We start from the raw sequence: 9,244 nt of genomic DNA on the forward strand, positions 1-9,244 counted from the left end.
GGCTTTGCTTTGCCCCTATATGCGAACAGTGAAAGAGAGAGAAAGAGAGAGAGAGAGAGAGAGAGAAAGAGAGAATGAGAGAAACCCCCACTATGCCAACCGACAGACGCTTCTTCCCTTTCTCTCTCTCTCTCGCTTTTATGTCGTGACGCTCGCGCTCTCTTTCTTTTCGTCAGGCTCATTGACTTTGAACTTGAGGGAGCGCTGTACATTGCCTTTTTTTTCTTTCTTTTTTTCGGTCGTGGGAATTTCTCTTCTTTTCGTAGTGCACGAGCGTATATACATACGGCGTGCGAGTCGAACGGGGTTGCGTTGTTTTGCTTTTTTTAGGTCACTCGACGCTCCTTATTCACACGAGTCGGCGCTGCGACGCGCGTTGCTCTAATTTTCAAGCTAAACGCAATTTACCGATTTGAAAACAAGAAAACAATGGGAGACGATTTGCAGCGTGTTGTTATGACGAGATATCGAATGAAAGAATAATTCCCCCTCAATTTTCCCCGACGAATAATCGCAGCCGGCTTGTTAATACGGTGTCAATGTTACTCGCCAATGTGAACGTAGTTATCAGTCATTTCCAAGATTCGTTTCGCAGTAATGCGCGACGAGGCGCGCAAATCCGGATACTGTACTTCAGTAAAATAAACAGAAAGTATCGTTCTTCATGATATCAGAAGCGTTGTAATATCAGAATGTACGGGAAGTTAATTGCATGCGACGATGAAAATAAAAACACTTTATGCATAAAGCAGACGTTTTCTCGTTCACAATAAATGTGCATTCGGGAAAGAGGGATGTCGAGTCTGGAAAATCTCATGTATTTGTTGCAAAGCTTTTTTATTCGAATGCTGCAGTGATTACTGTGTTTGTTTTACATTCATCGTGTTGAAAGTCAATCAGCACAATTGAACGATGCGATATTGAAGTAATTACCAAATGACTTTACTATTCGGGTTTCTATTCACCTCTACAAATAAATCGTGCTCTCAAGAGTTTCCGCTAAACGAAGAGCAGAATACACGTAACGCATTATTCAATTCTACTATATTCTCTCAATGTTTCTGAGAGCGAACGTAAACAAATAATCAACATTTCATCTATCTTGATTACGTTTCACTGGTACGTTTTCCAGCCTCTTCGAATCCATGACCTTATCACAATCCACAATTCTTAAACGCTACATGACAAATTACAAATAGTCAAACACTAACAAGAGTATTGTAGACAATGTTTGCTCTGAAGAGGCTGGTAACATCCTGATAAAACAATATCTAGAAGGATGAGATGTTGATTATTTTTTGTAGTTCATTCTCGGAAATTTTAAGAAAATATATTGAGAAAATATTGTAAAATGGAGAGTAGAGTTAATAATTTTTCTTGTTCGATTCTCTTTTAGAAATATAATATAGAAAGTTTTGTGGCACGACAGTTGGCTAGTAATGAATCTTGAGGCGAAAGCGAAACATCTGACCGTTCGACCGACGGGTTTACTACTGTCATGTAATTATTTCAATGTGAAACATATGTACTTCCAGGATGTTCAGAGTGTTCACAAACATTAATAAGTACGAACAACGAACCGTTAGCCCACCATTCATCTCAAGTTCCGCGTCTTGGCGTTGACAGGTGAAAAGTTCCAAGAATACAGAAATTCAAGTAAAGGACCACGTGGTGTGCGCCATTCCCAACAAATTTGGTATGCGCCGTGTCCTTGCAAAATCTTTACATTCCCCTCGCTCCGTGCCTACCTGACAGATGTATAACGTCTTGTATTGTATTAAAGGTGACCCTTGTAAGCCGGTCTATCTTCGCCGAGAGAGGAATAGCCATCTCTCACTGTTGTACTATACTTCGCACAGCGTGCCCGGCTTCTCTTTTCAGATTTATTTAGAATGCTTTCAAATTCCATTGTTCGTCTTGGCAAATTAATCGCATATTTCTAGATGGTTAATTTTATTTTTTGTCATTTTCGGCGTTGGAGTTAATCCGTCATTTTACATTAAAACGTACAGAATTGCCCTCTTTTTCAAAAGTTATAAATTTCGGTGACTCGCGATAATAAATTAATAAACGATTGCTTGGCATAATTATTTCATGCGTAGTTCATATAATTGCCTGGTCGAGCGAGTCTTGCTATACAAAGCTAAAGTAAGCTGGCTTGGCCAACAATATTCAGATTCAGTTTTTACGTTGTAGTGACACTTTTCGAAAAACAAATTGAAAACTGGTATTTTTACTCGATTGTTGAAAGTAAATGTTTACCACATTGTCATGACTTCAACTCGCAAGAAACAAAAGTCAGCGTAAAATAGCTTAAAGTTTAATAAAATTTTCGCGGGGCAGTCACATCATTCAAAATTAGCTAAATTGAAAGTAAATTGTCATGACTTTTGAAAAGAAATTTATTTACTAAAGCATAATTATACGATAAACGATCAAGCAACTCATGTTATAAATGGCGCGCTGAAGAACGCGCGCAGTCTCGCACATTTCCTCCGGAAATTTTTTCCGCGAGTAAATTCATCTCATTGGTCATTTCAAAAAGCACAAGAAATGAAAGACCAATCAGACACGAGCAGCCGACAACAAAGGAGAACAGTTCGAGGGGAGAGAGTTGTGCAGGCGGCAATGTGCTCAATGGGTAGCGCCATTCTTATTCCAGCAGTCTCGTGGCAAAGATTAGTGAGGAGTGCATCCCCAAAGAGAAAGAGAAAAACTATGCTTTTTCCGTGCACATCACTTTCTCGAGCTGCTTTCTCTCCTGAGGTAAGTTTAAATATTAGTGCTCAGTTATGCTGTTCGATTAGTGAAAATTATCGTGCGTCATCGAGAGTTTATATTCGTGATATTTTGCTTCGTGTAGGTGCGCATGGCAATCACTCAACGACGTAATTGCGTTTTAGTAAATTCTGCTGCAAGGTGTCGAACAATAATTATATTTGATTGTAAGCTGATATTTTCCTTTGTTCGATAGATTTCTTAGTTGATTTTTCAATGGGGTTATTAATGTCACGCAATCCTTTGTTTACAGAAACTTGATGAAACCCGGTAATGGCAACGCTACGCAACTACGTCATGACGCCGCTTGTGCATTCAAACAATGGTAAGTTGATCGATTTTGAATGTCGACTGATTAGTTCGTTTGCAAAAAAGGCACTATCATTAAAGAATTGTTTTCTTCGCATATAGGCGTCTGGGAAATTCTTTGTCATTCGAATGTGAGAAAGGTACTGCATACCCTAAGCCTCAGCAACGGCGATATTACTGAACGAAAGGAAACAATAGCAGTTTTACGAAGCTCCCAAGCTTACTGCAGAAAATATCATTGAGTCGATAAGATGAGTATTTTTTACTTTCTATTTTTTAATATTCAACAAAGACATAATCTTAAAAGCATGTTAACTCTGTGACATGTAAGTTTTATTGTTTCATTGAATGCCTTTAGATAAATGTGTTAATGATATATTGATTATATCGTTACTATATTTATATTATATGATTATAGCATTAATGACTAATGTTGCATTTTGAAAAATATTTTACTATAAGAAAATATGTTAAGATTATGTCTAATTAATTTTTTTAACAGGGTTCTTTGTACAATTAAAAAGATAAAGTTAGTAAATTTTATATGCATAAGAGTTTGCTACAATATCTAATATTGTGTAATTGTCATCATCAATTATTGCTTTATTAAGTTATCATAATAAAATAGTAAATTAATAAGTCTATACCATATTTTTGAGTATGCAAGTTACATTTAGCTAATACAAATTTTCTATATATACTTAAGCAAATTTTAATTATACTTAAATTGTTATTTTTAGTTGCTATGAATGTTGAAAAATACAAAATGACTACAAACACAGTATCTGGAACAAATGAGCTTTGATACTAAATACTTATTTTATGATAGCTTTCATATTAACCAATAAATACCCATTTTGAAAAATGTATCCATGTATTTCCCTCCATTTCCAATTGTTTATAAAAAAGTATTTAGACAAATTAACATGTTAGAATATCAAAAAACTAATTGCAGTGATCAATTTTATAAGAAAAATGAGGAAGAAAATCTCTGGTATCTTTTTATCATGTCATTTTTTTGTCATAAGATCACTATACATAATTAGAAATTTTCAAATTTTGTTATTTAGAAAAACCAATTATGCCAATTAAAAAATCAAAATACAAACTTCTATGGTGTATTTTTTTGTCAGGCTGTTTGATGTAAAAACATACCAACAATCTGAAGTAGTGAAGCCAGTGATATTTGTCGATTGGCATCATTTGTTTTTCAAAATAAAATTTGTTTGATAATCCTCAATTGTTTAAAACGATTTTACATTAATAAAATGGTGTCTGATGAAAACACTCTAAATAGATTTGCTGTTTGTTATTTTTGTAGAATTTATTGATGCAATAAATTACTGACATTTTGAATAATAGGTTTAAATACAATTTTATAAACATGTAAAAATAGAATAAGGAAAAACATGGATACTTTTTTTATTGATGGCACTGATGGTATAGCTAGTTTGAAGTTGTCTAGTCCAGATTCAGATTGGGTATTATAGTATCAAACATTTCCATGTAACATTAAATTGCTTATCGTTTGCAACATTTTGGTGTACATTTTCAAATAGATTGCATTTCAAAACTTTGTGCTAATTACTTTAATATCTTTAAAAAATAATTATATACTAAATTTTACATAACAATTTTGATGACTTATAACTTCTAAGGAGACTGTCTAGTGGGTGAGCACTTTGCATGCAATAGTTATTTCATACGTGAAAATGGTGTCCTTAGCAAACTTTTGATAAATAAACATAAAGATTTACCATCTTGAAATGCTCGCTCCTTTCCACTTGAATATAATAAACTCTTGTCTGTGTATAAATAACTCTTTGGTTTTATACATTTTTTAGGTTTTAATTTTATTGTTGATTTCTTTATAATCTTTGGATTTACTTATAACGTTAGTCTTTGATGTTGGAATTTGGTATACATAATTAAGACATATTATCATCAAGATTTTTTCTGTCTTCTATGCAATCTTGATAGCAAATAATATGACAGATAGAAGATTGGGTTCTTTGATTTCGTTACCTAATTGCAGATAATAGAGTTGGATGTTTAAATTAAATTAAATGAAAATAATGGTTAACTATCTCATTTGGTTAATCATAAATTTGTGAAAGAGCTAGTGTATGTCTGTGCATATACACTTATCTATCCGCGATTGGTCTTGTGTTCATTACTTGAATACGTCCTGAATTTGAATTGGCCTCATACTTGATGTGAAATATAACAGTAAAAAGTCAATCTTTTCTACCAAATTTACAAAATTAATTTTTTACGGGCATTGGAACCTCATAAAGAAGTTTTGACTTCATATCCTTTCATCAAGAGTTAAGACATGTATGATGAACGCACAATTTTTTATCATAACTTCTTACTTTTAATTTCTTAGATAATTTATTTTCCAATGATTGTAATGTATTAATATGAAAAACGTTTAATGTATCGTCAATCTTCTTGATATTGTTACTTATTCAGAATTTTGAAGTGACAAAATTAAAATAACAATGGTTAGTTTTATTTCCAGGTTGATAATATGCATTGGTTCTAACTATTTTTTAAAAACTAAAAAAGTTGATTCTATTAAGATAACGAAAAGATTTAATCGATTGTTTCATTTCACTCTCGTGCAAATGCTATTAAGCTGAGTAAGATGCAAGACTGATCAATTTACATTGGTAAAGGTGTTTTCAAATATTTTACTTATTCCTATAACCGATTTCCATTCTCATTCTAATGGTTTAAATATAAGATAGATCTTTTCTTGTATATTATAGTTCAATCGTTCGGTTACCGCGATCTGACGCTATATATTTTTCATCAAAGCTTATTGTACTCACACTAGTAACATAGTCTGCCAAAGTCTGAATCAGCTTAATCTTAGTATATAATGTTATACTTTTGTTGTTACGGTCTTGCAGAAAGTTACAAGTACCTTATTATTGTATTGAAGTTTGAATATGGAATTTTTATGGCAATGCAAAAATTTAATCCGCTTTATCGAAAATAAATTCCATGGTCCGATGAGCCCAACCTTGCCATTAAAAATTTTAAACACAAAATGTATTCATTCAGCGCTGTTGGTGTCTTGGTAATTATACATTCATTCGGATCCCAAATGTTGATTATATTACTGGTCACTAGATTTTGAAATTCCTTTTTTAGTATACTATTGTGAATCAAAACTTTTTTGTTGTAAATGCTGCTTTTATACTTCATTGTTTATATGCATTTTTTAAAGAGATATAGCTTTTTATGTACAATCATTTATAATACAACTAAAATGTTTTGACGATTTGATTTGATCTGTATTTTAGATGTAATTTAGAAACTCTATTATCGCAGAAGAAAACAAAAAATAATAATAGACAAAAAAAAATAATAGACAAAAAAAATAATAGACAAAAAAAAATAATAAAAAAACAATAATAAAAAACAATAATAAAAAAAATAGTATTGAAAAAAAAGGAAAGGAACAAAAAAATGTAGATTAAAAAAAAGTTCATTGAAATAATTGAAGAAAAAAACAGATAATAGAGTGAAGAATTTCTTATTCTTAAGTACATATAAGTTTTGTAATCAAACGTTCTTGAATGAATCATGTTTTTAATGAAATTTTTAACTTTTCAAATTTAATATTAATTCTTGAATTAAAAAATTGTTGAAATTGTAAGCAATTTACATTGCTGTTTTTGGTAATAAACTATTATAAAGGTCTTTTAAAAAATGTATACTAGTAGTAATGATTTATGTTTATAAATAGTTTAATTGCAATGATTCATATGGCACAAAATTTTAGCATTTAATTTTTTATTTTTAGTTTAAAATAATTATAAGATTATTAAAATATCTGCACTCAAATACAAACATTTAAGTATAATTTTATTTCATACAAAAGCAACTTTCCTTTACATCAAATATTTATGTAATTATAGATGATGATTGATGAAATGATGGAATTTGATTGATTACTGTAAAATACTGTAAAAATCTGATAAGATTGGAAATTAGATATTAAGATTTCCCTTGAGAATGCCATTGCAATTATGCACTTCCAAAATAATATATGTTTCCATCTATTTTTCAAGAAAAATAATTTATGAATATCTAGAAATCAGTTGGTTTCATCTCAAGACTTGGATCTTAGTCATTATTCAACGTGATGAAATTATGTTTACAATCTGGATTAAATTCCTATATTATTGTAATACCCTTATGTGCCAGATATACACAGATATATGAGAGATAACTTTTATACTCATTAATATTCTGGTTGAAAAAAGTTGATTTGGATACAGAATATTGTAATGTTCCATCAAGTTCTGGACGAAGAATAATACTAGTTTACACATTGCCTGATACACATCAACAGTCATTAAAAATGTGATAACTAGAAAATGTATACGAGATATCTAAAAAGTCATCTATATTGATTCAAGACAATTAACAGCTTCAAAAAGTAACCAAATTGTTGAATGATGAACACCGGCGAATAGGAAGACAATCAATTCTGTTCTTCACTATTCAGTCCATTACATATCTATACTATTTTATATTATAGATTATTATAGTTTGTATTACTAAACGTTGATACAAAAGAAAGTTGCATTATTTATGTGCGACCTATTTTATTCAACTCATGGGAAATGATCAGCAATCATTGAAAACATAATAGCTACAAAATAAGAAGTTTTAGATACCAGATATGTAAAAAGTCATCTACATATTGATTCAAGACAGCTAACAACTTCAAAGAGTAACCACGTTGTTGAATGATAAACACCGGAAAGCGGGACAACAACCAATTCCGTTCACCACTATTCAGTTCATTACATATCTATACTAAACATCACGTGGGCTATACCATCCTACAACATAAGAAGTGTTGAAGATTTACTAAATATTACTAAATATTGATATAAAAGAATGTTGCATTATTTATGTACGACCTATTTTATTCAAGGCATTGGAAATTACTAATTTTGCAGATATTTTTTTTATAATTATTTAAAAACATATTCTTCGTAATTGTAATAATTCTTGCTAAGAATTAAATACTTATTATATTATATTAATATAAATTACTTTTAATTTTGAATGTTACCGCCGATATGAGAATTCTTGATAAAAACAATTTCTAATTATAGTGTCTTTCCAAACTGTTTGATCGCCTAGCACTAATTTATGCGTGAACTTATACATTATATTTGTAGATCGTCGTAACAAAATGTTCATTACCTGCGTATGTTATTGAATTTGGAGTAAAATTTCAAATTAGAATATCATTATAATTATACTTATAATGTTACTTTATCAATGCGTTAAAATGTATTATAAAATTGTTGCATATTTTTTTGAATGATATGTAATCACAAGGAAAGATTCTTTTTATATTTTCTCTCAGTAGAATAACGATTAAGTTTAATCAGCAAACTCATCAATACGTTTACAAGGGACCACCCCAACCCGATCTCACCGATTTGAATGATTTTGGGATATGTTGTAGTACTTGAAAAAAATTAGATACGTGTTTTTTTTTATCGGCCTATAAGGGCTTTTAAGGAGTGAAATCCACCCTGAAAATCAACCCCTAAAATCAGTTTTTTAATATTTCTCAGCATCAAATGAATATTTTTCAGTAAACTCAACGATAAAAAATTTCTTATAAAAAGACGCTTTTAAGGACATAACATTTATACCGAAGGGTTGCAACCCCCTTTTTAATAAGGGTAAATACACTACATATATTTTGATTTTTCATAATAATTTTCATCTTTTTCTTTTTTTATTTATTGGTAAATTAAAATGTATCATCCAACGAATTCCTTACAAAAATGATAATCATCGAAAAAGTGTTTGAAACATAATGATCTTTTACACCAACCATACTGTATTATAGCAACATTTTTACATGCTTCTACTTCGCAATGTATATTGCAAGAATCTCCAAAACTAAAATCAACAGGGTTATCTGTTTTAGCTGGTTTTTCAGCAATGTAGTCGCTTTTATACCAAGCGTATTTAAAAATATTTGTATATCTTGATGAAGAAAGCTGGTTATGGACAAGAGACTGCATTTTTATGATGTTATTTCTTAAATGTAGATTCATTTCATAGTCCATCAAAATTACTTTATCTGATAAACGTCGAACGAAGTTTT

The 9,244-nt window shown here is 30.7% G+C and overlaps 1 long non-coding RNA gene across 1 annotated transcript; it reads left to right on the forward strand.

Moving 5' to 3' along the window:
- The first annotated feature begins 2,632 nt into the window (after window positions 1-2,632).
- Window positions 2,633-6,577, forward strand: LOC131671324 (uncharacterized). The gene is made up of 4 exons (XR_009302526.1): window positions 2,633-2,766; window positions 2,864-2,945; window positions 3,032-3,103; window positions 3,190-6,577. It is a non-coding gene; the product is annotated as an uncharacterized LOC131671324 (long non-coding RNA).
- The last annotated feature ends 2,667 nt before the right edge of the window (window positions 6,578-9,244 follow it).

This window comes from Phymastichus coffea, unplaced genomic scaffold (assembly GCF_024137745.1).
Source record: "Phymastichus coffea isolate CEN01 unplaced genomic scaffold, Cenicafe_Pcof_1.1 PCOF00124, whole genome shotgun sequence".
NCBI classification, from domain to species: Eukaryota; Metazoa; Arthropoda; class Insecta; order Hymenoptera; family Eulophidae; genus Phymastichus; species Phymastichus coffea.